Below are 16304 nucleotides of genomic sequence, written 5' to 3'. Positions count from 1 at the left end.
CAACTTTTTTTTTTTCCTCCTAATTCCAAAGATAAAAAACAAGATTTTAAAAATAAGATTTTTTATTAGCGGGTAGTGCCAGCGGCGGCGCGCTGAAAAAGCCTGAAAATGAACAGACCCTCACTCGCAAGCCTATTCCAACCCACTCTAGTCTTAAGTCCCCGATATCTTTATCTCCGCTTCAAATGGGTTCTTGGGCCATAGAGCCTTCATCGAGAGAACTCACGCGATTCGACGCGGGAGAAGTAGCTTCAGTGCGACGCTGACGAATGACAGTTCTCAGGTACTCCTGGCCTGTCCCTGTTGTTTCACCAGCCACAGTGCTCCTGCCCCAGGTGGCTCCGCCCCTTTGCCCTCTCCAGCATTAATTATGCTGCCCGCGCGCCTTGCTTGCGGACTGCTCTGCGGCTTCCTGCGGTGACCCACTCGCACTGTAGTGCGCCACGACGTCCGGGAGACGCTCCTCGAGAGGAGATGCGCGGCCAACTCCTCCTCCCGGCACCCAGCGGGTCTGGGACGTGGCCTTCCCCGTGGCGCAACGGCGACTGGGGGTAACCCCGGAGGGGCTGACCTGGAGGAGAGTTTTCTGTTCCCCGAATGCGTCCAGGATTCGGAGCCGGAACCGACCCTCCAAGACTAGCTGTGGGAGCCGCAGCGGCGGCGGGAGGGAGAGGAGCGACAGGCGCAGCGGCTACGGGAGGAGAGGCGGCAGCAGGTGCTCCCGGACCGTATGCCAATACTGCTTAGTGCTGGTGCATCACTGGCGCGCCCTGCGCCTTCAGGTGAGCCAGGAACAGTTCCTGGAGGTGGTGAGCGCCGCTCTGCGGCGGCCGGAGCCCGCCCTGGTGCTGTACAAGGTGGAGCTGCTGAATCTGCCCGACGTCCTACTGCTGCACCTGCCCGGCCCGGTGGGCCCCAAGCAGCTGATCGTGCTGGGAAGCAAGGTGGACCTTATGCCCCAGGACACTCCCGACTACCAGCAGCGACTCCAGGAGCGACTGTGGGATGACTATCGGCGCCGGGCTCCTGCCGCCCCGTGGCTACCGAAGGCCACAACATCTTAGCGGGGACCGGCCACGGGATGGGGAGGAGAATGCGAATATTCAGTCCAAGATCCCTACGGTGCTCAGAGAAGTGCGGCTCATCAGCGCCAAGACTGTTATGGAGTTGAGGAGCTGATCTCCGCGCTCCAGCGCTTCTGGCGCTACCGCGGCGACGTCTACCTGGTTGGTGCCACCAACGCTGGCAAGTCCACTCTTTTCAATACGCTTCTGGAGTCCGATTACCGGATCGCCAAGGGCGCTGAAGCTATCGACAGGGCCACCATCTCCCCTTGGCCTCGTTAGCCTTGGGGCACCCATCTCCTTCGTCTTCAGAAAAGTTGTAAGTCTGATCATGTTTCAGGCACCTAATTCTGTATCCTTCAATGTCCAGCAGGGGATGGTGGGATGCTTCCCTTTTAAAAAATTCTCTCCCTACTTCGGTCACATTTCTCTTCCATATCAGCTCAGTGCTTGTAAATTCAGTATAGGTTGTAGTAACTTTTCAGTAGAAATAATTAGAATACTCTAATGTTCAAGCCACTGTTCTAAACACTGAACCAGCGGACATGGTTCAGTGAACCAGGGGACAAAGCAGTGTCTGCTGTCTTGGAGGTTTCCCTTGTAGCTTTAGTCCTTTGTTTCTCCGGAAAATCCTTCTTTTACTTTCTACACCTCCTCCACTCCTGTCTTCCTCTTTATATCTTGAGTTTACTCATGAGAATACTATACAGATTTTATTATTATTGTTATTATTTACTTTTATTTCGGGTTGTACTGGTCTTTGTTGCTGTGTGTGGGCTTTCTCTAGTTGCAGCCAATGGGGACTGCTCTTCATTGCAGTGCAGGGGCTTCTCTTGTTAATCACAGGCTCCAGGGTACATGGGCTTCAGTAGTCACCCCTCCCAGGCTCTAGAGCACTGGCTCAGTAGTTGTGGCGCACAGGCTTAGCTGCTCCACAGCATGTGAAATCTTCCACGGATGGGGGATGGAATCCATGTCCCCTGAATTGGCAGGTAGATTTTATCCATTGTACCAGAAGGGAAGTCCCTACTATACAGATTTAACATTTGAATTCTTCACTAATGCAATATGATTTGTGGCTTTGTTCAGAAAAACGTCAAATATGTGGCTTTAAGAAACATCCGTAATAATTGCAAAATAGGTGCTTCTAAGACCCTGTTTTTATTTCAGTTTTATATTGGTTGGTAGATTTTCGTTGTATAAAATACGTTCCTTCTTTCTTTCTTAAGGGAAAACCAGTCAGCTTGGTTTACAGTTGTGGCTTCCAACTTTCTTCCTGTTTTGTTGGACAATGTGGATACTATATATCAGAAGAAGCACAGAGGTCATACACTACTGAAGGTGAGGCAACACGCTTTGATGGTTGAATAGTTAGGTTAATAACACCCTGGTAGTCCCACAGCCCTGATAAAAAGCCTTTGTTGGACAGAACCATCTTTGTTACACCATCAGCTAGCTCTCCCTGACCTTGTTCACCTTGAGGATTTTGGCTATAAAGTGAGATGGGCTCTGATAAGAAAAGGGATGTTGGATTGGACTGATCCCAGGATACTGACAGAGCTGGGCTTTCTCTAGGTGACATTGTCCAATATGGTAGCCTTATGTGGCTAAATAGCCAACATGTGGCTATTTCAATAAGTTCATTAAAATTAAATAAACTTTAAAATTTAGTTCTTTACTTGCACTAGCCACTTTTCAACTGCCCAGTGGTCACATCATTTCAAAAAGTTGCACTGGATAATGTGAGTGAGGAGACATTGGATTTTCTCACAATTGGGTGATGCTACTGGCATGTAGTGGGTGGAGGCCAGAGATGCTGCTAAACAGAATGCATGCACAGGAAAGCCCCTCACAACAGGGAATTATCTGGTCCTCGTGTGAGTAGTGCTGAGCTTTGAAGCCCTTGTCTGGGTAGAAAAGCTCTCCTCCCAGGTTCTTAATCACAGACACTTAGAGACTATTGTACATCTTACTTGATCCTTCCCTCGACCTGTTAAGCAGTGTGTGAAAATTTCTCTGATCTTTCAGAAACAAAACAAAACTCAGTGTCCCACTCCTTCCTCTTCTTTACAATCAAGCTGATTCCTGCTGCTCACCTCCCATCCTCTGCAGTCCCTGCTGTGCCCTTTCTGTGCCACTGAAATTGTTCCATGTTCACCAGAGACTGGGGCCTGCTTATAGTTCTTTAACCAGACCTGTGTACACACTGTTGGCTAGCCTGTAGTGTATGATGGTTAAGATCACTGGAGCTAGGCTGGGTTCAAATCCTACTCTGCTCCACCACTTAGTGAAGCTGTGTGACTTTAGGCAAGTTTCCTTTACTTCTGTCTGTTGTGACCACACCATGAAGTTGTGGAGAAGATCCAGTGCCAGGTCACCGCTGTCACTGCTGTGTAAGTGTTTGTCGTAATGAGGAGGGCGTTGGGACATAGCTCCTGCAAAAATACCAGGTGCATCCAATGCAGATGTGATTTACAGTAATGAATGCTCAGACAACTAAAAATACGTGAAAACGCACACCTGCCTTTCAACCAGGATAAAACCAACCTGACATCAAAAGCAAATGCTTCTTTCTCTCTGGACTTCCTAAAAAAGCCAGAGTGAAATTAAGACTCCACTGAAATAACGGGCCTAAAGTTGACACTCCAGATACATGTAGGATTTGAGGGGAGGCTCCACTTTCATGTATCTGTGTAGTCTTCAGGGTGGACTCACTGATACTTCTCAAAGCAACACCCAGGCTTCTCTCCCCTCATCATACAGACAGTTTCTTGGGCTGCTCTGTGCCTCTGTCTTGCCTTCTGGTTTTCATTCATCTCCCAAGTCAAAGTCAATCCTGCCTCCTATTCATCACTGAGACCAGCCTCACAGTCCAAACTGTAGCCTGCTTTCTGAGATTATGAGGTATAATCTAGACTCCAGTTTTACTGTCTCCTCCCACCCCCACCCCACTACAGCTGTAGTTCTCAACCAGGCTTGACTCTTACCGCAAGGCAACATTTGGCAAAGCCTGGAGACAGTTTTGTTTTCACAACCTGATGGACACTGGGTAGAGGCTGCTAAAAGTCATGCAGTACACAGGACAGCCTCCTCCTCCAAAAAATTATTCAGCCTAAAAGGTCATGAGTGCTGAGCTTGACAAACCCTGCACTACACAAATTTTTCCAAAATACAAAGCAGGTGAAGTATTATTTTTTATTCTTTTCTCTTACCTGCATATAATTCCTTGTTAGTTCCACATTACTGAGAGAAATCTCAACTGATAGCTTCATCACTATTACACACACACACACATGTACACCTAACATACTCTACACAGTTAAACTACAGTTCTCTGAACTCATCATCCTTTTTCCAGTTTTTTTGTCTGTACATGATTCTAACCCACAATACCTTTGCACTGAGTAATCTATTTTTCAAAATTCTGCTCATGTTTTCCTTGACCAAATCACATTAATTACTCTCTTCACAACCATAGTACTTAATAGATGACTCTCATCACTTTTCTTACCCTATAAATGATTTACTTGCTACCTCCACCTTCTGATTTCCTGTGGGATCAGGGACCATATTGTAACATCTTTGCGTCCTTAGTGCTAAACACAGAGATCTGTTAATACTTCCAATACATGGAAACACTTGTAAACACAGAGCTGAATCTTACCCATTTGCCATGTACCCTTCAATTCTAATGATGCAGGGAGTAACTTCTGTCTAGCTAGGCCTGTAAGAACTAAGGTGTTTGGAAGGTTGTTGCCTTAATTGCCCAGTTACTATGTCTAAAGCTTTATGGAGGGCTGTCAAAACAGTATAAGCTAATAAAACAAGATTCTGCTGTCTGGAGGTGACCACCAAGATGGATGCCATGGGGCCCTTGTCACTGGGATCCATAGGCTTCATCCTGTCACAGAGCTCCTGGGCTTTTCATTTGATCTAGAAGTGATTGAGGGTCTTTTTCAATAGTTTAATGTTTAAAAGGGTTTTATTATTGATACCTGTAAAGTATTATCATATCAGTGCTTTACTTAATATTAGAGTTATCAGGGGTTTCATTTGAATTTCCAAATAACTTCATCTCCTCCCACTGGAAGGTTCCAGTGGGTGGAGAAGAAAGAATGGCGGGATTTCCTCCTCTTGTTGCTTGAGACATCACATTAGATGAAGGATTTGAGGAATCTGAAGCAGTAGCTGACATCAAGTTCTCCTCTGCAGGTAATTTTACACCAAGCACTTTTCAAAAGGGGAATAATGTAGCCTTACTGATGTTTTGGGCTTCCCTAGTGGCTCAGACAGTAAAGAAACTGCCTGCAGCAGTGTGGGAGACCTGGGTCCATCCCTGGTTCAGGAAGATCCCCTGGAGAAGGAACTGGCAACCCATTCCAGTATTCTTGCCTGGAGGATCCCATGGACAGAGGAGCCTGGTGGGTTACAGTCTACGTGGTCCCAAAGAGTTGGACACGACTGAGCAACTAACACATACACACTGATGTTTAGCATATTTTTATAGTCATGTATAAAAATATCTATTTTATGCATAAAAATATGTATATATATATATTGCCTTAACCGACATTAACTGAAAATTTTAAGAAATACATGCTAGAGTATTCATAAGATGCAACCTACTCTGAAAATGAATCTGTACATTTTCACAAATGCATTGTATGCTTTAAAAAAAAAAAAACGGAGTGAGACAGCAGTAGCTTCCCTTGGGTCTCCATCTGGAGCTGTGTTTGGTGTTTTTAATAGGATGGTTGCTAACACCATCTGTATTCTGTCGTATGCCTACATAGGTTGGGTAGCAGTAAGGCCAAAGTTTAAGGACTGCACCTCTGATGCTATACACCTCAAGGGACAGTTCTGGCACTGTACAATCTGCAGGAAAAAAAAAAAACAAAAACAAAAAAAAACAGCTGTGTGAAGCTGACCTGTTCACATTGAAGATGAACTATGTAGAATATACTGTGTACATAACATTGCATTTTATTAAATATCACTATAATAAAGCCCCCTCACCCTTTTTAAACTACCAAGGACCATGCCTCTTTTTTAATGAATTGAGTTTATAAACACTTTTTTTTTTAGTAGGGTATGTACATGTGCGTATCTGTGATTCAAACATACCTAAAAAGGAGTTCTGTTACATTCAGGTTTCTTCCACTAGTATTTGTTATTGAGACCAGATGGCATTTCTTATTTAGAATCTAAAGAGCAGCTTAGCAGTTGGCATAAGAGAAAATGGCAGAAAGTCAATGCCTCCAAAATACACTGGCTTAAATGAAAAGAAATGAGTAAGTGGCTGTACCTCAGGGTGTCAGCCAAGCACCCAACTGTGGAACACTCCATGGCTTCCATCTCTGGCTCTAAGGTGGTTGCTAAGATTGTCATCCTTACACAGCAATGAGAAGAAGAGAGTGAAGAGCATGCAGCTACCTTACTGAAAAAAAGGGAAAAGCTAGAAGTTGCCCACATCACAGTGTCCAGTGGGCAACAGTTCCATGGCCACAACCCCCCATGGGGAAGCTGGAGGATGTAGAGGGAAATGCAGAGTCAGATTTTTATTACTTAAGGGAAGAAACAGTGAAAGAAATCTGGAAAACACGTAGAAGTTTCCCTTACATAATCTAAAAGTACCCGAACATCTTAAAAATGATTTATATCTTTTTGGTATCTGAGACCTATTCTGTAAGGATAAGAGCACTTCAATTATTTTCTCAGCATTTGCCTGTAAACATTGTACATAAAACACTACACCGGTCAGAAGTCTGTACCTTTATGTATTCTTAGTTGAGTAAGTGGCACTAGAGCTGTGGACAATGAATTGGTGAGGCAAGTCCCAGGTCCCAGTGTTGAGATAAATGCTTGTGGAGTAGGCTGGCCTGAAATGCAGACCCATGAACTTCCTGTAGACTCAGGTTTACCATGAACTTAACAGTCCAGGTTCTCTGTCAACAGGTACACTCTAGCCCCCTTCTCACTAAGTCAGTCATTGTTAGATAAATGGTATTTTAAAATGAAACTAGTTAAAAAAAAAACAACAAAAAACTTCATTGATCTCACTTTCATCATGTTTCAAAGTGAATATTATTGGCGTATTGGGGAAGGTGGTACTATATGTGCATCCTTCATCCCTAGATACTAAATGCCACTAGCATGTAGCATAAATGCCCTGCCTTATTACTCACTGTGACATTGGAGAACCCCACTGGCGTTTCCAGACCCACCCTCTAGAGGGTGGTAGGTTCCCAAGTTGATAAAATGATTGGTAGTTGATTTCTAGTTTATTTTGGAGAGAATGAAATACTGTTAACTTTACAAGTTAAAATTGTGACCATTATATTTCTATGTACTGTTCATAGTTTGTAGCTTAGTCCTGAATCTAGACAAGAAGATAATATGGTAAATGTGCATTTTAGAAAAATACAGAACCCAAAAACTAATGATGTTATTTACCTGAAAACTTACAGGCTATTAGACATCTTGACAAAGATTCCATTTTTAAATGTTCAGAGTTGATATCCTCAGGTTTCTCTTATTTCTAATATTCAGTGGTTATGGTTAGATTGAGGCATATCTAAGTGTTCCAAGATATCTTGCTAAGTTTCAAACAGTAAAATTTACTAGGTAAATTTCCGTTTTACTGGTTGTGTTAGTTAATCTCTTTGGGTCTTCATTTTCTCATCTATAAAATGAGGGATTGACACTAAATATTTCTCAGTCCTTTTTATGATTCTCAGCAAAAGCAGACAGGAAAGCCAAGAAAGATTGGTTACAAGACCTCAGATGAAAAAGGCCCTCTGAGCATAGACAGTGGAGACGGTGCTAGGATTTGCTATTAATTTATAACACATTCAGTCAACCTAGTGCAGCCCAGAATGATAGCCCAGTTGCTCTATCCAATTGATCCAGTGTGGATTCAAGAAAGTTCTCTTACTGTGTTGGCTTCTGAGCATCAGCCAGCTGATACTTCCTAATCCACTGATCTCAGGATGAAGAATGACTTCCTATCTCTAATCATTTATACTGTGGCAGCACCCAGCAATCAGGAGAGTAGATATTAATGGTAAGGTGTCAGGACAGCCCCCTCATGTCCACAGAACAGGGGTTGTTTTGAGGGACTAGAAAATGATTAAGCAAATTTTATACTAGTTCGTTCACTTGGTTCTGCAGACTTGTGTTCAGCATGTCACCTCTTGTGTATTCATGACACCTTAGAAGTAAAAAATGTGCCATCAAAGAGCTTTTTGACTTCTGTGATTATTAAATGCAGTTTTATCTTTTTAAAGTTCCATATCTTTCCCCCCTTCTGTAAAACTCAGCATTTTCTTCAGTTTCTGAGACAAAGTGATGTTTAACACATTTTGTGTTTTTCATCACCATAACCAGCAAGCCCTACCAATCAATGGGGCTTTACCGTGTAGTTCCCCAGTGTCTTAATTTGTCTGTTACTTGCAACACTTCCTATGACAATCGAGAAGAGCAGCACAGATGCAATCCTGTGTGTGCTTCTTGATCACTCAGACACTCTCTGCTAAATGGAAATCAAGGCTGGTTTCCTGCAGATGACTAACTTGGTGGCGCCAGACATGGCAGACCTCTTACTGCCTCACAGAGTAGACACCCCATGCTCCAGCTGAGGCGAGCTGTTTTGTAGATGGCCTCTGATCATTTACCCTGGCTTCCCTCCCACCTGGCTGTGTCTTGTGGAGCAACAATCATTTCCATTCTTTCTCAGACTGCTCCATTTTCTCTTGGCTGCTCTCCCCAAGGGATTGTTTTCTCTCAAATGTCAAAGAGTGACACTTAAACAATAAAAACAGACTTCGGGCTCATGTGAACCCAACAGATAGCACCTCTGCCTGCTCTTACTGTCTTTGTCATGTCGTCTGTCCCACTGATGCCTGGTAGTGGGTGGGAATGGCTCGAGATTAGTATTTTAACATCATATAGGAACGATGCTTCACTTTGTCCCTTCATGTCAAAGACCATCAATATTTTCTCATTTAGAACAGAAGTTAAATGATGTGAATATTTTTAGGTCTAGACACATCCTTTAAAAACCCATGTCTTGGAGCCGCAGGTTCCTGTTTTTCAGAAGCTTCCTTTTGCTTCTCAAACAATTCTCAGAATTGACCTTCTGGCTATTTAACCTGGTGGAAGCATTTGGCTGTGGTATTCTCACTGGTAGGTGTAAGATGATGCTTAATCACAGATACTGTCAGTACCTCTGGCCAGGAACATTGGTAGAGCTGAGAAAACTTGAGGCCACACACACACACACACACACACACACACACACATGTGCTAGAGACCACATCATCAGATGATTTTGAACATAAGAGATTATCAAAATCCTTCCTAAGTTTTCAGTAAGTCCCTGGAAAGCAGCCAGCATGAATGAATGAATTAGGAAAAGGAGAGAACTTTTTTGTTTTGGTAGTTGGTTTTGCCTTCCCTAAAAAATAGCAAGACAGCAGAATTAAATTTGCTTAGTAGCACCAATAATTTTCTAGTGTTTCTTCCTATCCTGCCTAAAGAGAGAACCTCAGGACAGTTGTATTTGAGGCTATTCATAGTTACTATGATCACATAATAACCCACAGAGTGCCTATTTCTTTATAGTCTTTTAATACTACTAACAGATCTTATTTAAACATGTACAATGAGCCTGGCACTTTTAAGCACTTTACATTAACTGAATCCTTACAACAACCCCATGTTGGAGGTATTGTTATTTAGAGATTGCAAGCTAAGGTTCATGTAATTAGCCCAGAATTAAGGAGTGATAGATCTGTGATTCCAAACAAACCTAAGCAGTTGTGCTCCAGCACCTTGTGGGTTTAATTATACAGTAAAACTTCACCTTTTCCCCTTTTGATGTACAGTTCTCAATTTTAATATATGTATAAGTGCCCAGTTTTATAATCACCACACAACAGTCCCTGTATATACTAGAATCCATCTCAAATCTAAAGGCGAGAACTTTTCAACCTTAGGAGGGGCACATCTCAGAAAAGCAACCCATTTTGAAGATCTCAAAGGTAGTGACAGAATTTCCAAGGAAATTCTGTTACTACCACTTAGTTCTCTCTTTAAGCTTCCTTTGAATCCTCCCATATACAATTCCAGCCTAAGAATATTCCTCAGAGCTAGCATATGAGTGTGAGATGGGCTGCACCTTTGCTAACTTCAGCAGTGTTGTCCAAACTGTGTCCCACTGTGAATTCTGTGCTGTCTTACCATCTCAGATAGTTTTAAATCGAAAGTGCTTTCATGACTGGCTAGGAATCTTTACACATTGCTAGCGAGCTTTGCCAAGTACCACGGACAGATCACAGCATGAGTGGTGATCCTGACCCACAATTCTGATTAACAGGAAATTACACACACAGGAAATTTGGAATGCAAATACACAAAGAAATACACCAGTAAACTATCCTAAAAAAGAAACATTTTAAAAAATTAGTGGTCTCTATTTATTCATATATCAAATAGCTTCAAAAACAATTATTTAAAAAATTAATTTGGCCTTAAAATTGTTAAAAAATGGTCTTGCTTTTCTCCTTGAGCACTTACCTTGTTTCCTATTCCTTTTCATATCTTACTGACTTTCACTAAAAGGGGATCTTAGTGGCACAACTAGAAGCCTTTTATTATCTCGTTTTCTCAACATTTAACATCTAGCTGGAAGAGATTTATCACTTTCTATCGTTCACTTTAAGGTTAAATATTCAACAGGAAGAAAAATTAGAGAAATGGTGACTATTTTCTTTAAATACCAGATAGTATATTTTGTTGAAATACTTGCTTAAGGAAAACGTCTTTTTCATTGGATGAAAAAACTATTATGTAAATTAATTCCAAGAAGCAAGCACAAAATCTATAGCACGGGGAATTTGGATGAGATTGCCCAACAAAGGAAAACAATGCTTAACAGTCCCATTTACTCACTAACTCACTAATTCAGCATGGGTTCAGAAAGTTCTAGGTACAGTTGCTCATTTGTCAATTGGAAATGCTTTTTAAACTACATTGAGGGCATAATTAGGCTTCTATCTACATTTGTTGCTGAGTAACTAACCACCCCAAAGCAATGACTTTAAACAAGTTTGCTCTGATTCTTCGTTGTGTTGTTCAATCACTAAGTTGTGTCTCTTTGCAACTCCATGAACTGCAGCCTGCCAGGCTTCCCTATTCATTATCTCCTCGAGTTTGCTCAAATGACTGTCATTGAGTCGGTGATGCCATCCAACCATCTCATCCACATCCGTTGCTGAGTGACTAACCACCCCAAAATTTAGTGACTTGAAACAAGCTTTGTCCCAATTCTTTGGTCTGGCAGTTTAATCTGGGCTCAGATCAGTGGTTCTTACGCTCTACAGGTCATGCATTTGCAGACCTCACTCCCATGTCAGGAACTTCAGCTGGGATGGCTGTTAGCAGCTGGGAAACCTGGGTCTTTTCCCATGGTTCACTCTACCTAGGATCTCATCCTGAAGTAGGCCAGTTCAGGCTCGTTCACAGGTGATGGTGTTCAAAAACAGCATGAGTAGAAGTTACAAGGCCTCTGCAGGCTGAAGCTCACAATCGCACAATGTCACGCTGCTGTATTCTACTGGTCAAAGCAAGCTGCAGTGGCAGCAGAGACTCAAGTTGACGGGAAGGGCTGCCAAGAATCTGTAGCCATTTTCATCCACAAGGTTTCAGCATGTTCACCACCTTGAGGAAAATGCAGTATAACATGCTGAGAGTCAATTACTAGGTAGGTTGATAAGTCCAGGGTCCCTGAGGAGGAGAAAGGGGTCTGGGGCTCTCAAGGAGAGGACAAACATTTTTTTCCACATTGCTTTGTCTTAGTGAATATAACAATGTGTCTTGCATCTTTTAATTTCATGGCTGCAGTCACCATCTGCAGTGATTTTGGAGCCCACAAGATAGTCTGCCACTGTTTCCATTGTTTCCCCATCTATTTGCCATGAAGTGATGGGACTGGATGCCATGATCTTTTTTTTCTGAATGTTGAGTATTAAGCCAACTTTTTCACTCCCCTCTTTCACTTTCATCAACAGGGTCTTTAGTTCTTCGCTTTCTGCCATAAGGGTGGTGTCATCTGATTGTCTAAGGTTATTGATATTTCTCCCAGCAATCTTGATTCCAGCTTGTGCTTCATCCAGTCCAGCATTTCTCATGATGTACTCTGCATTTAAGTTAAATAAGCAGGGTGACAACATGCAGCCTTGATGTACTCCTTTTCCTATTTGGAACCAGTCTGTTGTTCTATGTCCATGCTACAGTAATCAAAACAGTATGGTACCGACACAAGAATAGAAACATAGGAAAGTCTGCTGGGCATATAAAAGCTATGTTTAGCTTCTGGTTAGATATTATGATAGAGAGAAGGCTGCTTAGAGTACCCTCTGTATCATGTTAATATAAATAAAATAAATTGAGAACCTTCAGATTAGGCTGAAATCCTTTTCACCACCCCTCCTAGTTGCTCCATTTCCCACAGCATCCATCTCCCCAGCTAATATTCTTCACTTCATCAGAAAAGCAGTGTGGCACACATCTGCCACACTGTGTGACACTAGGCAATTTGCTTGTCTGCAGGAAGCAAAGTGGGAATACCAACCTACTTCTTGGGAATGTTGAGAAGATTAAGAGTTAATGCAATGTGCTCAGAAGAGTGCTTGATACTTAGAAAAGGATTACTCCTGCCATGTTCATGTGAGATCTCCAGTTCCATGCAAAATGTTTCCCAATTATTTCCGGGTATCCCCAAGGGTGGCTCACATGGATCATGAATAAGGCTAGCTTACTCATATGTGAAGTCAGCCAGTCCCTTCCTCTCCAACAACAGCTCCCTTTAGTGTAATTTCATACTCCTGCACACAGACCACAGAGCATTAACATGCAAGTCTCACCACTCCACTGCTGCCACGACTAACCTGCAGAAAAACCATGTTCGTTACTACCTCCACCAAAGAGGCTATCTCAGTACTAACACAGCAGTGCAGATTCCTGCCCTTGGCTCCCTCCAGTCCCTGGGTAATGCAGTCACTATAGCTGCCTCTGCTCCTGTTAACTGCAAGGCCCCATGCTTGCTACTAGGTAAACTTGTCTGCCTTACTCTCCATGTATGTAAAATGTGCTGTATCACATCAGAAAAACCTTTGTTCTTCCATGCAGATAAAAATCCTGCTGGCATCCCCACACTAGTGCACCAGAAACGGCAAAATTCCAGCTACTATTGTAGCTCATGCTCAAGCAGGGACCTCTATCTTAATTTGCAGCTGATAGCTCGGTCAAGAATCTGCCCGCAATGCAGGAAACCCTGATTCGATTTCTGGGTTGGGAAGATCAGCTGAAGGGACAGGCTACCCACTCCCGTATTCCTAGGCGTTCCTTGTGGCTCAGCCTGATAAAGAATCCGCCTGCAATGTGGGAGACCCGGGTTCCATTCCTGGGTTGGGAAGATCCCCTGGAGAAGGGGAATGCTACCCAGTCCAGTATTCTGGCCTGGAGAATTCACTTAGCTTAGAAGGGTATCCCCCACTACCGAATAGGGTAAAGTGAGTAACTCAGTACATGAAATAAGAACCTAGGTCTATGGGGGTGAAAAAGCTGTTCTTGATAGAGAATACCAGTTCCAAGTTATGTAACTGATTTAAGCAAAAATCAGGAAGATACTAAAATCAACGGGTATGTTGAATAAGATAGTTTCACTATATCATCCCACAGAATTATAAAGGGAAAAAATAACTTTGCAGTGGAGAAATATGATGGACAACACCTTAATCAAATTAACAGAAGTGAAAACGCAAGCAGCAGCATCTTGTGTCTTCTGATGTAATGTACCAGTACTTACTATTCCTGCCAAGATGCATGACCTGATCTGAAGCATGAGGAAACAATTACAATACTCCAAATAAGGAACATTCTTTAACAGCTGGCATGTACTCCTCAAACTCTTAATGTTGTAAAGGACAAAAGCTATGGACTTGTTTCCAATTAAAGAAAACTGACAACCAAAGGTGATGAGAATAGGAGCAGGGAGGCTGTTAAAGGTTAGTATTTCATGTGGCACACTTTGAACATAGACTGTGGATTAAAGACTACACTAATCTTTAAAGAAGGAATTACCTGGTAGTTCAAATGGCAGTCTGCCTGCAATGTGGGAGACCTGGGTTTGATCCTAGAGAAGGAAATGACAACCCACTCCCGTATTCTTACGTGGAAGAGCCTGGCAGGCTACAATCCATGGGTCACAAAAAGTTGGACATGACTGAGTGACTTCACAATGTTTATAGTCCTGAATTTCATCATTATAATGTAACTGTATAAGAGAATGCCCTAATCTTTAAGAGATACAAAGTATTCAGAAATGAAGAGGTATGCTTCCAACTTAATTTCTCAGGTTCCACTACATAATGCGTACATACTAGAAAGGAAGTATGAGTGGTGGATCCCAAAGGGGTACACAAGATTTCACGGTATACCATTCTTGCAATTTCTTTGTAAGTCTGAACTTTTCTCTAGCTACAGTTTCTTAACAAAATCTTTCTCAAAACTTGCTATTTCCTGCTACATTGACTTTTTAATGGATTCAGAAAAATATCCTACTCTATGAACAGAGATTTCTGCATTATCAAAACCTTAAAATTACAACTACTACTGAATATTAATTAGATGAAATCAAGGAAATGTACACATACACACCACAAAACACCACCCACACAATTATTCTTGGCCTGGGCAATAAGGGCCAGATACTATTTTAGGTGCTTGAGCAAAGCAATGAACACAAAAGCATTCTTATGGACACTACAATACAGTTGAGTAAAGTTGTGGCTATGGTTGTTCAATCACTAAGTCACTGAGTAAAGTAGTGGACACAAAAGCCCACATACCACTTTAACATTAAAACTCTACTATTTTACAAGACACATAAGTAGGTGGATTATATAACTTACTCATGTCAAATAAAGGAAGGACTTTATATATGTAAGGATATTTACTCTCTTATCTAGTGGGAAAAGTCTTAACACTAAAACTACATCCCAAGCACTAGACTAAGTGCTCAGTAAGTATTGGAGATTCAAACCCACTCTATGGATACAAGGACCATATTACCCCATTTCCAGGATGAAGAAACAGGTTTAATAAAGTTAAAAATTTACCCAATTACAATCATAAGGAAGAGAGGCTTATTGTGAACACAACTCTAAAAAGGGCCACAGGGCACTTAATACAGTGAACATCAAAATCCTTTTAAAAGGCAGTTTTGGGTAACTAGTGGGAAGGTGCTGTACAGCACAGGGAGCTCAGCTAGAGGGGCGGGATGGGGGGCACGGGAGGGACGGTCAAGGAGGGGACGTATGTATACATATAGCTGATTCACATAGTTGTACAGCAGAAACTAACATTAAAAAGCAATTATCCTCTGATTTAAAAAAAAAGGGCAATTTCATAACACTGAAACTTCCCGATTACTAAAGATCAGTACATTGTTCTTACTACTATTATTAATAGCATCTTTGCCAACCTGCCTTTATGGAGCTGAAGATAAGAGCTGTGAGGTAACACTGGAGGGGAGCTCGTAATACTGTACCATTAACTCTACCTACAAACTAGGGTCAAGCCCTTAGTGAGACGATGGGCAGAATCCAAGAATGGCAAGAGGTTAAGGATAAACAAATGATACAAGTAAAAAATTATAACAGGTGAACCTCTGAGAAAGGAGTAACAAAGGACAGGAGAAACATACTTGTAACCAAATACACTGATAACTTAAAGGTAACAAACTAAGTCACACATCAGTAACATTTATATATTCATGATAAATTCCCCATATATCCTTGCATCACGCAGAAAACTTTTGCACTTCCTGTTATTGATTCAACCATGCCAATAAAATACATGCTTGAAAATTCATTTTTCTTTTTGCTGACAGAGTCTTACAGGAGGAGAAAGGTGAATTGCTCATCAATTCACCAAGAAAAATCCATTCTTTTCTGATTCACAATCTTACAGGTCACTTGATGCATCAAGACAAAATGCAATCCAGTTGTTCTGATGTTTCTCCAACTTGTTCTCCCTCTTCTCTAAAGGCCACAGAAATATCTAAGCCTTCAACATACAGCACAACTGTATATTTCCACGAACAAAGGAAACAGAATCTTACTAGAACATGGAGTGTCAGTTTCTCATGGGTTTCATATTCTGATTTCCATTGAATAC

At 42.1% G+C, this 16304-nt stretch overlaps 1 pseudogene; it reads left to right on the top strand.

The window, feature by feature from the left end:
- The first annotated feature begins 198 nt into the window (after nucleotides 1-198).
- LOC138442565 (nitric oxide-associated protein 1-like) lies at nucleotides 199-1381 on the top strand (annotated as a pseudogene).
- The last annotated feature ends 14923 nt before the right edge of the window (nucleotides 1382-16304 follow it).

The sequence above is a fragment of the Ovis canadensis genome, chromosome 6, assembly GCF_042477335.2.
Source record: "Ovis canadensis isolate MfBH-ARS-UI-01 breed Bighorn chromosome 6, ARS-UI_OviCan_v2, whole genome shotgun sequence".
In the NCBI taxonomy this organism is placed as follows: Eukaryota; Metazoa; Chordata; class Mammalia; order Artiodactyla; family Bovidae; genus Ovis; species Ovis canadensis.
This window is presented reverse-complemented; position numbering and strand designations above follow the sequence as displayed.